This window comes from Arctopsyche grandis, chromosome 10 (genome assembly GCF_051622035.1).
Source record: "Arctopsyche grandis isolate Sample6627 chromosome 10, ASM5162203v2, whole genome shotgun sequence".
Taxonomy (NCBI): domain Eukaryota; kingdom Metazoa; phylum Arthropoda; class Insecta; order Trichoptera; family Hydropsychidae; genus Arctopsyche; species Arctopsyche grandis.
In genome coordinates, this window is record NC_135364.1 from 13,336,147 (window position 1) to 13,353,917 (window position 17,771).

At 34.1% G+C, this 17,771-nt stretch overlaps 1 protein-coding gene across 1 annotated transcript in view; it reads left to right on the forward strand.

The window, feature by feature from the left end:
• grh (grainy head) overlaps nucleotides 1-17,771 on the forward strand; it is a 236,299-nt gene that overhangs the window by 26,665 nt on the left and 191,863 nt on the right. The gene's annotated exons all lie outside the window — the stretch shown is intronic.

The window sequence follows — 17,771 nt, forward strand, 5'->3', positions numbered from 1 at the left end:
CTTCTTAGTTGTGAAACTTTTTTACATAATCTTCCTACCTACTGAATCTTAGATTGTTACATCTTGATATCATATAATAGAGTGAAATGCAAAATAGTCGCAGTTTTGTTCTCTGGTTACCTTTTTAAGCGTACATATTTAACTATGTTTTTAGTTGCGTTTTTCTTCGCACATTCTTGTTAAACCATATTAGATTTATCTCGCGTCATTATCGACAATATTGTTTACAAAATTATATAATTTATTAAAAATCGTTGGCGTTAGTATCGTCATATATATATATATATATATATATATATATATATATATATATATATATATATATATATATATATATATATATATATATATATATATATATATATATATATATATATATATATATATATATATATATATATATATATATATGTATATATATATATATATACATATGTATGTGTCACCTATGAATCGTGAATAATAAATTTGTGCCTTTATTGGTCATTTGGGTATTCAAGTATTGGAAAATTCACTAGAAGAGTATCCGTATTTAGAGCACTATTATATGGCAAATAATCAAAACGTTTTCTATGTGAATATGATTTGCAAAATGTTATAATATAATTGGATTGTCTCGGTATTTTTTTTTACTTAACGGCCAAAAGCGATATGGCGAATGATCTTAAGTGTGCTTTGGAGGCTCTTATCGCGAATCTGCCAAGGACGGCGGAGACAATGGGCCACCGTTGTCGGTTGGTTAAGCAAGCTCAGCTTTGCAGACAGTCGTCGAAGTCGTTGTCGCAGATAATATGAGACGATAACGGTGAAAAATCCGACGACTCCGAAAGAGGGAAAGTCATGTTGTCCACGCAATATTTCCGCATTGTCAGCTAATGTGCCAGAGTTACATTTTCGCAAGGCGATGGTGCGCTTAAGTATAATACGTATGTATATATCAGCACCGCAATTATGTTGTTGTTGATGTTGTTCCATAGAAAAGCCGGTTAATTAGTGCGTCATATACCATTAGCCGGTTTTTTCGGGGTCTCCAGCGTCATTTGCGTACGTCACGGAAACGGTGAGTCAACTTTTGCAATCGGTCAATGATATATGTATGATGATCCATGGCTCGTCGCATATGACGCATTCAAGCTGGTTAATCCACTTTTATGCCTTTTTGTACCACACGTTATATTGCGTTTGTGCTGTACGCTTCCATTGACTGTAAGAAATCTAACGAACTTTTTTTATATGAAGAGGAGACGAATTCACTTTGAATTTTCATATGATTTTATTTGACAGCTATTTTCTATACCATAAATAAACCACAAGATGATTTCAAAGATATATTCTTTCAAAACAACTAACTCTCTAATGTTTCAATTATATTAATTTATAGGAGAGATATTGATATATCTTGACTGTATATGGTTTAAAGAGGCCATAGGACCTACTACGTCATTTTTTTAAATAAATATTTCTGTTACTTTGGAGTAAGTGAGAAAGTAGATACTTTGATTAATCGTCTGATCATTTATGTGACATGATTGTCATATCATTGATCCTATCTATATATCTATCATAAATGTATGGTTGGTTTATGTTGAGCTTACAGGTAGGTATGGTGTTTTCGGACTGTCGTGTAATGTGCGATGGTCATGCGAGTATGTATTGTAAATATACGAAATCACAGTTATCTATGTTTATTTGAAACAACTTTGATGGGGTTAAACTAGCAAAGTGCAAATTCACATCACCTCGTGAACTGTAACGTTATCTTACACGAATCATTACAGAATCGACGTGTTACTCATAACTTGTACGTTTCAATCACGAAACAGTCGTATGACCTCAACGAATTCAAACTTCAAACTGTTTGACCCCAAGGGCAAAAATATACGTGTTTTTCGATTTTCGCCTGTTGGGCCTTAACAATTGATCGCCACACTATGATGTCAATTGAAATGTTCTTCGTGTATATTTAATAACGCCTAGGAAAAACTTAGTCATTGATTGATTATTGCAATCGTAGGTGCGCATGTTGCGTAATTATTATTATTATTATAGAAGTGCTATTATTATGGAGTGTTAGTTGAAAAAAAAACGAGTGAGTGAAGTGAGATGTGCCCAAATATGTATCCATTATGGGCCGAACAGTTCAGTTGGCTGCTTTAGCCCAATTCCATTAAATTGATTCGGAAACTGCTCCATCAACGTCAGCTCTGATATACGCAGACGTTTCATTTTACATACACAAAACCTACACGTCCAATCCGGCGTGAAGATATCGATAACACGATATCTTCCAGAGCTTTTCAAATAATTTAAATATATATATATATATATATATATATATATATATATATATATATATATATATATATATATATCCAAATTTTGTGAAATCTTTTGCATTTTTGATTTTTTTAGTGGCTGTAATTTTATGGTCATTTTAGATTATGTAATAACTTCGAACTCGATTGGGCAAGTGCGTAAGTGTTCGAGGCTTTATCGTAGCGAATGGACGTTTATTACGATTGAAAATGTTTGAGAAGCTACATACTTTCCTACATAACTTCGTGCCGTTCGCAGTTTAAAATATCTTTTAATCGTCTCTAAATGAAATAAAACTACGTCTTAAGGCACACGGATTGCGCAATGGCGTTTTAAATACATACGTGAGACTTTCAACATAGGCTTAAAATTATGTATTATTTTACGATGAATGACAGTGATACCAATTTACTTTAAATAACCTTTTCTATCGTATATTACATTGGTTTGATTTTTGTGAGCTTCGTATTATATTTTGATCTTTTGAATTCAAATTTGAATATTTCTCTATAACATACGTTCAGATGAATTTTTTAGAAATTTCATTAGTGAAAATAATATTTTAGATAAAAATCTGATCGCTGATTTGGAGAACAATGGTCCAAGTAAAAAGTGGGCCAAACGTTGATTGTATATATGTACCTAGTTGAATATAGGCAACTTGGGACGCATATATAGTTTTTTAATAATATAATATGTACGATAATGACCTTGGCAGCGTTTTTTGACATGGGGTGTTAGTTTTACATACGAATTGCCTTTGCCTATTGATTTATCGTCGTACATATTATAAGTTTGTTTTTTGCTTGCGTTTATTTTTTATTCCGAATTAAATTTAATCACAATTTATAAAATTTAAAAAATGCAAGGAATTTTTATTTATCACATGTGCAACATATAAAAATCTGATTTTTCAGATCCGACCGTCTTCGTTTAAAAAATGTACGTAGCATTTTGTGTGCTATTATGATGACACGAACAATTTGTTATACAAACGATATCGTCTCGAGATCGTACACGTACTTACCTGTATATTCGTATAAATAATAGCAAAAAAACAAAACGTAATCGTTTTGCATAACAGTGACCGTTTATTTACATTGCAATTTATCTTTATCCAATTACGCGAGACAAAAAAATCGTAACGTTTAGGACATATGTATGTATGTATGTTCATTGGCAATACATGCGTCGCCGCATTTATTATTAAAATTAAAATAATAATTGCCGTATAAAAGATGAACGGTTGCGGTGATGTCCCGGAGGCTTTTATAGACCGGTCCCCACTCTTCGTCCTTACTCGCTGGACTAAATTATACAATCGATTATCGGCCAGGATGAGACCCCTCCTCTTCAAGTCTCCTCGATGGTCGGTCTCTTCTCCGAAATCTGCCTTCTAAATAATAATGGCCGGTCGTCGGCCGAAGAGTATCGGGAAGTTAATGGACGGTTTCTTAAAAAGTAGGAGCCCATCTGCATCGACGCAACTTGACGTATAATTTTCGTCATGAGTATGTGTATGTGTGTGTACTTATGTACATATGTGTTAGCTTATCTCGATTTGTGTTAGCGTTTCATCTGTGTGCGAAAAAAGTGATGACATCATATTCTTGTCAAAAAAATAAATAATAACCGCCAACAATAAGTGTGTACTGAGAGATTCAATCGAATATATAATATATAGAGTGGATGGATGGCTTGGTGCTAGTAGTAGTCAATCAATGTTTGATTACATATATGTATAAACATATGTATATGTATTATGGGGAATACATACATATGTATATGTTATAATTGAACTTTTTTTTTAGATACTATTCAATTGGTGCAACTCAACTTTTAACTTTAAAATATATCCTGTACACTTGGTAAACATTAACTTATAAAAACCGAAATTATAAAAAAATAATTGTACAGGAAGAAATATAGAAATTTGTGTGATTTAGTGATTTTAAAGTGTTAGTAAATAAATTAATTCCCGTGATAATATTTTTCTCATGTGCAATGTATGTATTTGTTGAATGTTGGAATAGTTTATTTAATATTAATACATTTAACTTAAGTTGAATAATTTGATTGTCGTGGGATATATTTGTTATGAGCGTATAGTATTTTTATGGAAGTGAATATAGTCAAAATTAAAGTTTAATTAAATAGCACCCATATAATATATTTTAATATTAATGTCAATACATTTAAATCAATATTTAATTTTTGTATCTGTGACTGTATTTCATTTTTTTAATTTTTAAATAAATATAACGGAAATTGTATAATAAATTTAAATAATAATTAGACAAATTTTCATTTTAATTCTTGTATACGGAAATATTATATACATATGTAAGTTTCATTGTGTTAAATTAGATTCCAATAATGCAGTACAGGAAAAGTAAACCAGAACGTAGTTGATTTGTTAAATTTAAAGTAATGTTTTGACGTCAGGTCATGAAATTCTTTAATTTCCCTAACTGGAATCAACTCTTATTGATTGAATCGGTTCAGAAAATTGAATTTGATAGTATGTACAGTTAGATTAACGGTTCATTATGCTCCAAATTGAATTGTTTTCACACTTCGCAAAATTTAATTGATTCTCATAATGTGTACTACTCACTGTTAACTCACGTAAATTTATATTTTCAAACTCGATTGAATAATCACTCTTGGGTTAAGTGAGTGTATTATGCATATTCAATGCACATGCTCATTCGAAATGTATCTAATGATGAACAAGATTAAAAAACTTTTCAGAAATGTTTGTATTCATAATAGTTCGATTATAGAAGAATTTATCCTTGATGCACTGCGCTTACGAAGGTATGTCCTTTTTTGTGAACAACCTCCTTAAAAATCCCTTTCTCTTGCCCTTGGTCAGAGCGTTGGTCGGACGGGCGCATTGGTGCTTATGCACAATCTTCACAGGGCTTATTTATATGTATGTGCGTATAATACATATATAAAATAAATAAATATTTGCCGTTTAGCAATTCAATGGGCAGGGAATGCGGCGTCCGTATGTCATTTTCAATTGCGTCTTGTTACATCGTCCCTCGTTACGCCCCTAACGACGCGAGATGCGTTTTATAGTTCCAGTTTCTCATATTTTGCTAACCCACATCGGGTCGCGATAAATTAGCGCTCTTGTCGATGGCCATTGAGCCAGGTCGTTATCTCTCATTGAGCACGAAGAGGGGCCCTAAAAATGTATTGTCGCCGTAAATTATCCAGTGGAGAATTGCTCGACGACGCCAACACTTCCTGCTCTCATGCAAATAGACGCATTATAATAAAGTCGGTTAGACGCGGCCCACACGCCGTTTAAATTAGCCGTGCGAAGCTTTCTGAAAAGCGGACTTTGATTCGTTGTTCGTGAGCTTTCGATTCGATTTTTGCCGTGAATATGACCGATAATCGGCAAACTCACGACCCGTATAAGAGATGCGCTAATGGTATGATGATGGGGTCCAAAGCGCAACGCTGTTGTCTTCGAAAGGTTGTGCGTGTAGGCGTTCTTGAGACTGTGCCCCGCAGGAAAAAAAACTAAACCGTTTCTAATGTTCAAATAATTCAGTTTTCCTATATATCCGGGTCATGAGTGAGGGCAAAAAGTGCATTGGCAAAATGCAAAATTGGATGAACTTCTTCAATGTGCTCATTACTTACTGGTTAGTCCTCAACTTTTAGATGAGTTGAAACTGGATTGGTCGAACGAGAGAATATATTTTAATGTCATCATATCATATACATATATATTTGACCATTGTGGCGCATTAGGAATTCCTGTAATGCTACAATGGTCCAAACTTTAAATAAGTAAATAAATAAATATTGTAAATATGTATGATGGAAATTTAGATTTCTGGTGACATCACTGTGAAAACTTTATTTGTAATTCGGTTATTTTTATCTGTAATTTAATGCATATAAATATTTTGGTCATGTCATGGGTTACAAGAAGTGTATTTGGCACCATATAACTATTATGTTATTTTTTTAGAATTTTGTCGATTTTGAGTGCTTTAACTATACTATATTATTAAATTGTATACAAATAGTGTGTATCTATAGGTATTTATGTATTAGATTTCATGTAATCTAGACTAGATCACTGACCTAATTAAACCAAATCTTATATCCTCATATCCTATTTTTCATACATACATTACGTAACATAAACAGGAAAATATTTTGCAATTGTATATTTTTTTAAATAAAATATATTGTATATGTATACATATGTAGGTACAGAGTTTAAAAATATTACTTTAAATTTCTCGAAAACTAGAGCCCGTGTTGAACAAAAATTGTGGAACAAAAACCATTTGTGGAACAAAAGTTGAATCAAAATTTGTTCCATAAATGGATACTATGTAAGTTATTACGCGTAAGAAAAAAAGTGCGATCGACAAATATTAAATGCCAAATAATACCTGCATGTTTTTGCGTGCCGAAATTAATTCTGTGTATACCTATAGATTTGGCGGCGATAAATCTCAGAATCAATTTCATACGTGTAATTGGTTTATTTTTGCGGTAACGACGGGTGCGCACCGTGCCAAGTCATGCTTGATTTGTATATAATGATTTTATCGCACCAGTCATAGTTTCCGTGCCACGTTCGTACTTACATAACTCTATCTTTGGCATCTGTGCATCCTAAGCGAAATGTGTACAACGGAAAATGAAAAAAAAAAATCGTATTGATATATCACGTTCGCATGAAACGTGCGTCCACGTCAGTCGATTATCGTACGAAATGACATTTAATCATATTCATTTCACAATATCAAATGTGATTGTTTTCCATATGAAAAATATCTTTATGTGAATATTTGAATATTTGAATTTTTGTGTGACCGTTATCGGTGTATTGAACTTGTAGAATACGTGTTCACGTATACATAAACATACATACAATGTATATCCAACAAGGTTATACTTCTCTTGAGTTGCCCTTTATGCATTTTGGCACGTGCTTACACCCTTATTTCTTATTTACAACGACAGAATTTCAGTTGAACAATACCATTGACGTTGAGTGCCATATTAAAGTGCATTTCTGAACGTTCAAAGCCAAACGTGATTCATCTGCTTGAAAAAGGACAACATTCACATCGTTAGCAATAACGGTCTTCCTACTAGGATTAAGAATAGTAACTAGTGGGTGCAGACCAAAGACAGGCATAGAAAATGCAGGATATTTTATCATTATAACTTTTGGTCCTATGCAACAATTGGAAAAAAACTATACAAACGCAACAATTGGAAAAAAACTATATACGTAAAAAATACGTATTTTTCAGAAAATAGCAATTGAAATGTAGCACTATATGAGGCCCTTATTATCAACTTTTTAATGCTATTTTGTTCTGCTGGTCATTAGAAATTCGTAATTAACAATTGTGACTGTCCAAACCGACCAACCTTAAAACTAAATTAACTTTAAAATATAAAAAGGACTCAGTATCAAAACTGTCTTGTGAAAAAGTATCTTAGTATTAATCCTGTCTTTTATGAAAATAAAAACATAAGGGGCCTTTGGCGATCTTTGATACTAGGGGCTTTATTTGTATGTACATATGTATAAATAAAAATAAATGGCCCCTATATGTATAAATACAAATGTACAGGGCTGGGTTCCGAACCTACCTTCTCTCCATATCGTAAAACCTCCTCTTTGTCAGAAACGTGAATAAAACATTGTTTGGTAAATAATATCACGCCAAGTTGGAACCCAAAATGTCCGATTTAGTCTGATTTATATCAATGATTTTCAACCATCAGTAATAATTTTCAGTCAGTTACAGAGTGCAGAGAAAGACGTACTTAATATATTTTCGAAAATGCGTAACTACGTGCGCGTATAAACGGCCCATTGACTTTTATCATCGTCTGCGATATTTTGAAGAAACGATAAAAGTAAAACGTTATTTGCACACCAAGTTCAAAGTGAGGACGTTGAAACTCCTGCTATAAATAACTTCTGACCAATAAGTGTATATATGGAGCTTTTCGAAATTGTTTCACTATTGCGTTTGGCCCGAAAAATTTGTGATCCGATTGTTATAGAAAAACTATAATAATTCATCAAAATGGAAAAATAATTTCCAATTGGGGGCGTCGAGGAAAGCGTCTTTCCCCGCCTGTGCGTAAATCCGCCACTGACAATATACATACTATAAAATACTTTATATACAATCATACTAAGACAGTAAGCTATAGGAAAGCTCAAATTTCCACACGAAAAAAAAACTCCATCTGGAAATCAAACCTATGTACGTGATACAAAGCTTGGTTTCATTATGCATAGTATCACAATTGAATAAGACTAATAAGAAGTCGCATGGTATTTGGCATTTATCAAATTTTAATCACACCAATGACAAGCATTTTTATCGCCACATATTAGTTCTTTCTTTTCATTATTTTTTCTATCCTTACATATTCAAGGTTATGAACTTGCACGTTTGTTGTTTAGGGCAAAGTCAAACAAACACACGCTCGGAACGTGGTATTTATTATTTTATATTAGTATACATATGCATGTACAACTCTATCGATCGATCGATATAGGTATTTGTGTAAGTTAAAATAAACGTATAAAATGATCAATGATCGAAGAATGCTTGAAATCGTGCATCTGCGCTTAGCATACGTAGATAGACATTTCCTTGAAATTCGACATGATTAATTCGATTTCCAATAAAGTTTTATTGCTTTTATTTTATAATTAACATTGGTGAGTACGTTACATGATAATTCAACGTAAACGTTATTTGATTTTAATTCGCACGTTGTACAGAAAAACGTTAATGCATCTACATTAAATGTACGGTAATTGTTCAAATGTTTCTACGTCATTATTTTTTATTTATTTTATACAATTGATTTTCACTCGAATTGATCGACAAGCTAAGTACTTACATATAAGCATTCAATTTCGGCTATTGTTTCAAATTCGACGACATAACAATAAAATTTGTTAATTTAACCTACCTGTATACTTAATAATAGGTGGTCATGGCTTCGTAGCGTTCGTCGAAAAAAAAGCGAACGTTCTATTGTTTTCCGTAATTTTCCCATAACGCCGTCTCTTCGAACGATTGACGTTTTATTTTTCAATTTCTGGCATCACAACCTTGGGTATGAAACTTGGCAATGCGAATGATTTCGCATTGAATATCCATTTATCTATATCTATGTGATCATGAACGCCGATAACGTTACCAGCAGTCGAAGTAGTGGGTACCTACATACTCACATAGTATTGAGGACGTACAGAGAAACTAAGTTATCGGGTATGCATTTGCCGTTGTAAATCAAGACAGTCAGAATGGTTGGTGGAAACACGCGTGATGTAGAGGTTTGAGTTCATGGTCTCTCTTTCTCTCTCCCTCTGTATACATAGACGGCAAGCTGTCGTGATTGATTGTGGCGCGAAAATGGGCGTAAACAACAATCGGCATGCGTGCCTATCGACAGTGGTCGATCTCACATAAAAATACTAAATTTTGCCTTTAAAGAAATGTTCGATTGCGCGTCGACATTCCTGCTGTGATCGGGGCAAGTATACGATCTGTTATTCGATTTTTTATTATTTAAAACAAAACTCGGCGACAGTATTTTAAGATCAAAGATGAGGAGAGATATTTATTTATGTAGGTGCTTATCTCTCATATATTTTTTCAGTTTACATACCAAATAAGTCGAGTAATGTTGCCGTGTATAAATAAGATTGATATGAATTCCTCGTGACATTTTTTCAAAAATATTTGCAGTTCTGTCACATTTGTGAAGCTTTTGATAGTATGAAAATATCGTCGATATACTGGCAGAAAGCTTTAAGTAAAAAATCGTAGAAAATCAAGAAGTTTGAAACTTTCTATTTTGAGACCTAAATTATTAATCATTTTTTGACTTAAGCAATTCAGAATTAAATTAAAAGAATTGACCAATTTTTGACTTAACGTTTTCAGTCAGTATACTGATTACTGACGATATGCATGTCAGTTACCAAGATTACTAATCGTTTACGAGTCGAATTGACAATGGTATCAAAAGCGTTCATTGTTCGTGTATTGTTCATATAGTAAATTTCCAACTAATTGTTTAACAATTTTATATCTAATCGTGTTATTCTGACTTAAGAATAATGTAAAATGTAAGTAAAGTATTTTTTAATATAAAAATGTCTGCCATATATTGTCTGAAATGACATAAATAAAATCAATTTTCCGCTGCTTTCTGGAAGAAAGAACGAAATTGATTTGTCATAACATTGATTGATATTCACAAGTTGACCTTTGCTGAAATTGATTATTCACCATTCACGGTGTGTGTTGGTCGAAATGCAATAATATTCATCTCATCATTAAACAAATTTTGCACGGAGGAGACGTCCGTGGTTTCTGTTAGAAACTACATATACATAATTCTAACTTGGCGTGTTTTACGGATCTGCGCATCTTCATTGTTGGAATCTTTTGATCTCGAGAGTCCATTCGTACTTTTTAGTTTCAAGACGTTTCTTTGCTCGTGTGATTTTTCTTTGACGTTACCATACCCGGAGGAGGATCACTACATACATATTTATCGCGCTGCGGTATGTTGTATCTCCGGAGATTTACGCGACTAGGTGCCTTATCGCCTCTTCGACAGCTTTATGTGAGGTCTGTCTGTCCGTTCGTTTGTCAGTCACCGCGCCGGAAGTGTTAAGTGCAAGCTCACTGAATCGATTCACATATGAAAGAGCTTTCGTGCTTTCAGGTTGAATATATTTTATATGTCGTGGACTTGAGAATATCGGCTTGGCGATGGGAAAATATTGTTTGTCCCATTTACTATATCCAATGTATTATTTGATCGCACGCGCTTTAATTAGCAGCAGTTAGTAGTTTTTGCCGACAAGAATGTGCAATTTAAATTTGTGCAAAGTGCTTAATGGATTTTGTTTGTTAAGCGAATCTTTTAGCCGTTCAAGGTTCTATAAACATTGAAACATTTATGCTTAAATGCAATTTAAGAAGGTCGAATCAAGGTTATCAATTTCAGATATTCAATGCTAATTATATTAGTTTTATTGTCAGAATACTGTAATAAATCGTTATGTATTTGCATTGATCATTTCTGCGTAACTAAGATTTTGCTTAAAGAAGTAATTAAACAAACCTCTAGGTGAAATGTTTATTTGATTATTTCTTAAAGCTAATCCGATTTAAGCCTTTTGAATGCAACTTACATGTTGTTTGAGATTGAAGGAGTAATTTATTCGGGATCCAGAATATTCAAATTAAAATCGTCTCTCTTTTCTTTGTCTCACATTTATTTTACTTTAAATAACACTTTCCTGGCTTGCTCTATAAGTTTCGTGCCGAGGACTACCGTGTGTATGAGTGGGCTCGAGTGACCGATTTCACGTGTCTATCTGACTGTGCGTGAGCATTGCAACTTATAGAGCACTACAGTCAATGGAAGGGGAAATAGACCATAACAGTTATAAACACAAGTCTGTCCACATGTATTAAGCACGCTTTAAAGGTCAAGGAATTCGACCCTTAAAGCCCTCAACATGAGGCCACCACCCCCCCAACGAATACAGTCTAAGAGACCCTTTCGTCGGAGAACGAGGCGGTTGTCCATGAATATCGCACAAGAACAACTGCACATCACTGCATATATGTGTGCATTTAGATAACATAACCAGCAGCATATAATAGTGGTTAACATATAATGCTTTCGAATAAAATTGACACGGATTAAAATCCCACCGGTTGCTGCTGGCCAGACTTTGTATTTGTGACTCCAGGTCTATCGTTTCCTGTCAGAGTTTGCCAATTTGTATGATTTTCATTGAAACAGTTCCAAAAAATTGGCAACCTTACCCATTTCTCGCAAAATTACGCGTTTTCATCATCTCTAATTTCGCTGAATTGTATAAAATGCTGCAGATTTGATGACAAATGTCGCTGGATGTTAATTTACGTTACAGACATTACAGCTTGTGATATTCTCGATTTGTCTGAATAAACTGCATACATGTGTATGTCCACTTTAACATGTGTCACGATCACCGAAATACTGGGTAAGTCAGGCGAGGCAATTGTTCACAATCGGCACTTGTCTTCAGAGGACGGTAATTGGCGCCATTTTCGTTCCTCAACAACGGTAAACCCACCGAAGAAAGGATCGCCTCGCGCTTTCTTCCCATTTAAGGTTTAAAATACACCCGAACGGCGCTAGTTTAGCCGTCCGATATCGAAGCCGCATCGTAAAGGTTAAGTAAAAATTTATCGTTTTAATTTTGGCGTTAAATAACGAAGTGGCAGCAATTAAAATGCCCGTGTCAGAGCGCGCGTTTTCTCGCGGCAATGAGGCGTTCGCGTTCGCGCACAACCGTTTCCTCGTTATATTGGTCGACGGCAAGAATGCGGCTCTTGTCGGCGACAATCCCGGATTCGGTCCCTTATTTGGCCTCTGCGAGGGACCGACCCGATCTCGGGCCCTTTGAGAGGACGCCGGCCGATTGAGACGTTATAGCTGAGAATCTGGGGGGTTTATGCGAGCTGCACGCTGTACTGATTTCATGAAATTCACAACTGTTAATAGTATTACGTTTATGTGTAATATGAAGTGTTAGGACCAAAACAAATCGAGGTTACTAAGGGCGAGGAGGTTGGCAACGGCCAAACAAGGTATAAAGTTTTCTACCAGCAGTTTGATTATTTGGTACTAATGAAGACTACTCCATTAAAGTATGTTTTATTTAAGATCAGTCATCATTTTCAAATTTTGGTAGTTTTATTTTGAAGATAAGATTTGGCTACCATACTCGTATTTTTAAAAGAACATATATACATAATGATCGTTGGTGTTAAAATAGTATGAAAATTTTTTAATGCTAAAAACTGCTATAAATTTATAGTCAACTTTTACCTTCCAATTTATTGTTCAACTTTTTTTTTTGATTTTTCAGGTATGTAACTCAGATCAACCTTCATATTCACAGCGGCGTTGTCCGCGTGCCACGGAATGATGAGAATTAAAAAAAAAGGTATGAAATATTTAGGCAGTTCTTTTACATGTATGTATGTATGTAGGTACAGTGTATAGCTTGACGTTTTGTGTAAAATTTGTTCCAAAATTTTGGATAGATCCAAGTTACCTTCGACATGATGTTTTGAATCATCTAGTCGTTTGATCTATAGTTACAATATCGTCTTAACGATCATTTTGAATTGAGTCATTAAAAATCTGTTTTACAATTTATTTTTCAATCTTTATGATTCGCAAAGTCTCATAAGATATTTCAGTATATGATATAAGATACTTTTAAACCGAAATAATGGCATTCGTGTATTTAATTTTTATATAATATGTATAGAGATTGAATTGGAAATGGGCGGATCACGTAGCTAGAAGAATGGACGAAAGAAGTGCTAGAATGGTACCCGAGAGAACCTAAAAAGATGAAAGGAAGACGGATCGACGAAATTAGAAAAGTGTGTGCGGTGAGATGGACGAGAGTTCATCCACCTTCAATCAGCAGTGGATCGAGAATGGTTGTAAATGATGATGACGATGTACACATACATACACATATTCAATTATGTTAAATAATTGCATGTGCAGTTTCTTAAATAGATGAATGCAGTAATTTTTTTACAACAACATTATATTTGTAAATGGCGTAAGTCCACTTTTCGTCATTTCGAGAATTATCTCGCCAAACATTAAATGTAATGTTTACATTTTACAATATTTAAAAATACTGGTAGCTTGTAATGATTTTTCCGAGATCCCGGACAAATCGAATCAAAAGTAGTGATAGTAGATAGTAGTCGCCACCATTAAATGAATGAGAGTTAGTTGGTTTCAAAAATTATCTCATTTTTTATGGAACTTCATAGAAATTTTATATTAATTTGGCGCAGTACTGTAGAGTGACAGGACGTCACCAGACCAACTATTTTTGTTATAAATCCTCATTTATTTAATCGTTTGATTTAAAGATGCAGGCCCGGCTCGAGGGTGTATGGCGCCTTAGGCAGATTGGTTTTCAGCATCTTCCCCCTTATTTTTTATTTAAACAATAGGTTTTATAAAAGGTATATGTCGAAGAAAAATATATAAAAAAAAACAACATAAAATTGAATTTAAATTTTTTTATTCAAAATAGGCAGGTCTATGTAGGTACATATGTATGTTCAATATATAAATCTAGTGGTTTTACTCGGCTTCGCTCGGTATTTGTAATATAAACCGCTTAAACATGGCTAATCTAATAGTAAATATTTTATTAAATTTATTTGAATAGTTTTATTTTATTTTAATATTCCTTTGTTTTTTTATTAAATTCAACGTCATGGATTCTACATCCATCCCTGATATTTCGTTTAACGTCGCGTTTCAGCAGTATTTTATTAAAATTCAATTTCAATTAACCATTTGTACCGATCATTGTTTATTGTTTGATAAGTTTTATCCTTGAGTCGTTGATATTCTACCGTCGACCTCCTGCGTTCCTGGTAAATTATAATATGTTATAGTCAGTATTGTTACTTCGAGTAGAAAAATTAATTTGAATATAAAATATTTCATAATTTCAAAGAAAACTTTTTTTTTCAATTTTATAGTCAAAAAAATCGCAGCGCCCCTTAGCTATGGCGCCCTTTGAGTCGGCCTTGGTGAGCTGTATTGATATGCGACAATTTTTCGTGTCGCGGTTGCCCTCACATTAAGCATACATATTGTCCATATTTCTATGTCAAAACATTTTTTTCCAATTCATGGCGGACTTATGTAAAATATTTTAACGTATCCACACATATATAACGTATACATACATAGTGATGTTGTCCAGATTGAGTTATTCCTGGTCACGGTGACCTTTGCGGTTTGGTGCACCCACGCGCCGCGGCGTTCCCGCCGCGTTTCGGCGCTCACGTGTGATACAACACACCTCAGCATCAGCTCGCGAGTGTGTGCAGATATAATTTACGGCTTTTGTGCTAAATTTTCGTGTTACGAAAATCAAGGAGGAAAAAGAGAATCAAACGATTCGTTACGGCGCGACGACGTGATGTATAGCCGTGTGCAGTGGTCCGCCGAGCAAACTAACTAACTGTACTCGCGCAGTATGAGGAATGCCGGCCGTGTATACGTAGCCAGTAGATACGTGTAGTAATATTGTTGTGCGGCCGGTGCGTTTTACCTACGAGAGAGCTTATGGCCGACTAAGTTCAGCCGAGAAAATGATCTCATGAATCTGTGCAGTTTATCAAATTAAGTGGAAACCGACGACGACGGCGTGCCGCGTTTGTGCCCATTCCGCGAGACGATGCTCCGCGGCACAGTTGTTGAATCGTCTTCCTCTTCTCACGTTATCTCCCGTTTTCAACCCATTCAACAGCCAGGACTTGGAATCGCATTGGGGCGATCTTAAATTTCTAGTAAATTTTTAAAAATTATTCTTATCTAAAGCTTACGATTTTTAACAAATAACGCATTAAATGCATAGTAGGACCAGGATGGGTTAGGTTAGGTTTTCAATATATCGTCTACAGCCGCAGCATACCGTCTGATTTATAGCGTTTTGAAACTAACGTAGGTACTTAATTTTATAATCAGGATTAAATTTGAAAATTCCAACCATAAAACTGATGATCGCTGTTATTGCCGTCGTAAACATTTTTACTGCTAAATTTTATTGTATTAAAACGGTTCACCAGTGCGAAATGAGAGACTGCAATTAATCGCTTAAATTGGCGTACTTGATCGGTATACAATTCGAACATGAAGAATTTACATTGGCTAGCCGACAAAAATACCGAATTAACATTTACAAGTGTAAAATTCGATTTAGATTAAAATCTAATCAAACGTAAAGAGTGTTGTGTACGTGTGGAGATAAATAACATTCAATTTTTTACGCTCACGATTGATGCTCATATTAACGACTAATATGCATATAGATTCGAATGCACGCGAGCGGTAATATTTATAAAATACATGTGAAAATTTCCATAACATCGAATAGGAAACGTGTCCATTTTGGACGAATCGAATGATACGCATGTATTTATTTCATACACACACGCGAGAAGACGGCATCTTATGAAAATATATATATGTACATATGTATGTATGTATTGTCCCATTTTCGGGTTACACGAATATTGAGAAATATCGCGCTGCCGTGTATGAGAAGTTTATTTACGACCTTTCGTTAGGAAATTTTTAATTTATAATAAATTACACACACGTACAACTATACTACCTCAGCGTGTATCCAATTAATGTTCTTTTTAAGAAAAATTTTAATTCTTTTTATCTCCAAATCTTTACTCTTCATTTCAAATACATATCTAGCGGTACAGATGAAATTCGTCGGTTTTCTAATTGAATATAATAATGCAGAATGTTCCAATAATTAATTTTCCTCTAATGCGGTGGGGATCTTAGGAATTTAATGGCATTTTTTAATATACAAAGCTAAATGGTTTTACTCGCTAAAATAGTAAAACAGCTATAAATGAATATCGGAACGTGACTGAAATGACTTTTTCTAAGAAAACCTCTATTGAAATTCAATCCGCGAAATTTGGAACGAATTTATGTAATTTTTTTTATATCCGTAATCAACGTATAATATATGCATAGCTTAAGAGAGCATTTATGCATATAAACTTCCGGTGGGTCTATTCAGTATTAAATCCTTATTTGATTTTTGAATTAGTATCATATGTACGAAAATGTTCAATGCTATAATAATAAACACCGCATTCTGTATCTTGTAATAAATTATGATAGAAAATTGAAGAGGGAGGGGGGAGGAACTTCATTGAATTTATTTACGCGTTTTTAAGGTCACGATCGATAGCGAAGAGACCTCGCACGTTAATGAAAATAAACTAATGGTATAACTAAAGGACGGCGCGACGGTGCCATTTTCCAGGAAAAAGGGCAAACTACAAAGCTAGAAATCATTAAAAAAGGTCGACCATAGAAATTGACAATGGTTAGCCGATTTTTGCACTCTGGCGCCGATCTCTAGTGAAAAAGTGTGGCTTGGGATGTGTTGTAATGGGTACATGTCATCGTTAATTCTTACGATCTTATTATTTCGACAAGTTTCTTCTACATTTCTTCAAATATGGGAATCACCATTATCTATCACTGTCAATACAAGGATAAAAAATCACCGAAAACACTCCAGGGGGTGAGTTTTGGTAAGGATTCGCGATGGCATAGATTAGGCGTGCTACTGTTTTTTTTTTTGCATATGCAAAAAATTCTTTCATGCATTTCAACTTACTAGAGCTTTTTGATTCAGGTAGCAGTAATTGGACTAATTAGTGTGAATTATAGCGGTGTTTTGCAAATATATGATGTTGTTAGTATATGTACATATGTCATTTAAGTACAATACATATGTTGTATCACAGAAAAAAAGT